The sequence below is a fragment of the Pinus tabuliformis genome, chromosome 3_2, assembly GCF_031772625.1.
Source record: "Pinus tabuliformis cultivar Carrire ecotype Pingquan chromosome 3_2, CPIR1, whole genome shotgun sequence".
In the NCBI taxonomy this organism is placed as follows: domain Eukaryota; kingdom Viridiplantae; phylum Streptophyta; class Pinopsida; order Pinales; family Pinaceae; genus Pinus; species Pinus tabuliformis.
This window is the reverse complement of record NC_142302.1, coordinates 950560255-950563011: the sequence shown is the minus strand read 5'-3', so window position 1 is coordinate 950563011 and position 2757 is coordinate 950560255.

Below are 2757 nucleotides of genomic sequence, written 5' to 3'. Positions count from 1 at the left end.
AAATGAAGCCACTAAAAAGGACCATTTTCCTTTACCTTTCATATATCAAGTGTTAAATGGTCTGGCGGGGAAAAAAAAAAATCTCCTTCCTAGATGGGTTTAGCGGGTACAATCAGATTCAAATCAGCCTGGGAGACCAAGATAAGACCACTTTCACTTTTCCTTGGGGTACCTTCACATATCGGGTCCTTCCTTTTGGTTTATGCAATGCTCCAACCACTTTCAAGAGAGAAATATTGAGTATATTTTCTGAACTGGTTCACGATGCAGTGGAGATATATATGGATGATTTTACTCCTTATGGTTCTAACTTTCAAGAAGCTTTATCTAACCTAGGAAAAGTTTTGGACAAGTGTATTGAAATGAACCTGTCCCTTAGTCTGAAAAAATGTGAATTCTTTATGACTGAAGGGACCATGCTAGGTCATGCAATATCTCAACAAGGACTGCAGGTGGACTCCAACAAAGTTGCCATCATCCAAAGGGTCCCACTGCCTCAAAAGGTGAGAGATGTCCCAATTTTCCTAGGCTTAGCTAGATATTACAAAAGATTCATTAAAGATTTCAGTAAGTTAGCCTTTCCGTTGTTTTGTCTTTTAGGAAAAGATGTCGATTTCATATGGACTGATAACTATCAAGAAGCCCTAGATACCTTAAAAATCAAACTTGTGACTGCCCCAATTTTGAGAGGCCCAAACTGGACCCTATCTTTCCACATTCACACAGATGCCTCGAAAAAATCAATAGGAGTAGCCTTGCGACAAATTGATGAAAAGTCACCTTATGCATATACTTTATAAGTAAAAATTTGTCAAAGGCAGAGTTAAACTACATGGTAATCGAGAAGGAACTCCTAGCTGTAGTGCATTTCTTAAACAAATTTAGGCATTACATCACATGCTATCAAACCTTTGTACACACTCATCATGCTGCAATTAGGTATTTAATGAACAAACCAGATGTAAATGCTCACATTATTAGATGGTTGATTTTACTGCATCAGTTTGATTTAACCATTATTGATAAGCCTGGTAAAGAAAATGTTGTTGCTAACTTTTTGTCTAGAGTAAATTTGCCTGTAGGTGATGAAGGAATGGTGGATGATCAAATGCTAGATGAACACCTATTTTCTATCTTAGTACTATCTCCGTGGTTTGTTGATATAGAAAATTACTTAGTTTCAGAAAGTTCCCACCATACCTGTTATCAAAAGAGAAGAGTAAGATCGTAAGGAAAAGCGCCCCTTTCACCTGGATTGGGGGAAATCCCTTCAAACTTGGCCCAGATCAGATCTTGAGAAGATGTACCAAGGAGGAGGAAGTTTTTGACATTCTCCTGCCCTGTCATGACGGTCCTTGTGGAGGTCATTTTGCAGCAAAGAGAATTGCCTTCAAAATATTGCAAGTAGGCTACCATTGGCCCACTCTTCATCAATATGTAAAAAAGGAGATATACCAGCCAATGTGATCAGTGTCAAAGGATGGGGAAACCTACTCCAAAGGATGAGATTCCCAGTGACCTTTGAGCCATTTGAGAAGTGGGGCATGGACTTTGTGGGTCTTATCAACCCTCCTTCAAAACAGAAGCAATACATCATTATGTGCACTAATTATCTGACAAAATGGGCAGAGAACAAAGTCATCAAGGCAGCAACAGAGGAAAAAGTATCTGAGTTTTTAAGAGAAAACATATTCTATAAGTTCGAGTATCCAGGAGAACTGGTCACAGATCAAGGCAATCAGTTCACTTCCAATTTGATTGAAGACCTGTGTGGAGTACTAAAAAGGTATGTTTTTGATGATCATTTTAGTGGATTTTCAGTGGAACTTGTGAACCTTTTTATATCATGAACTTGGAAAACAATAAAGAATTATAACAAAACATGTGAGATTAATATGCAAAACTTAACCGTTGATAATTGTCATTCTCCTATGCAGGAAAGGGTGAAAACGAGGAGTTGTTGTTCCAAAGAAAAAGACAAGAACAGGCTAACTGTTGTCCCTTTGACGGGGGACCGAGTGCAAACAAGGCTAAGCAGATCAAAGCAAACCGGCCCGGAAAAGGAGGAGAAGACACCGGCTCGGCAGAGGAGAAAAGAAATGATTAAGGATTAACAATTTGGCGAATCCCTCAGGACCTTGATCCTGAGGGATCGCTGCTTTATCTATCTTGTTACTTAAACATCTCCGCTGTCACCCTTATATAAAGGGACAACACTGTTAGCTTTGGGGGATCATGCTTTTATGTAATTTTCTGTTAAAGATCAAACTTTGATCATCGAGTCTCGTTGAGAACTGGTTCATTGTACTTTTGTTTTATGCATTAATATAAACTTGGTGATTATCTTATCTCTGCATCTAGATTAACTTAAAGTGGTGTACCCTTGGAGGCTAAGGGCCCAGCCCCAGAGGACACTTGCTTCTGTATCACTACGATTTGATTTCTGCGTGGTTTGCTTATTGTTGTTATTTGGTATTCTGATATGCTTTATAAATTGACATCACATGCTCTGTTAAGATTAATCCATTAAGGCTTTTACAGAGAGAACTGTGTATTGACTCTGCATTACATTACTGATCCTTTCAGAGTTGATTGAATGTTATTAGTCTTGACCGAATATTATTACTATTTAGTTACAGAGCTTTTGTGTTGTACATTCATGTTATAGAATTTATCCAAAAGTTGTGTTCTTTACGATTGTTGGATTCAGGAGCAATGTTGTTCCATTTTGAAATGCAGTCGTATTCCTGTTAATTA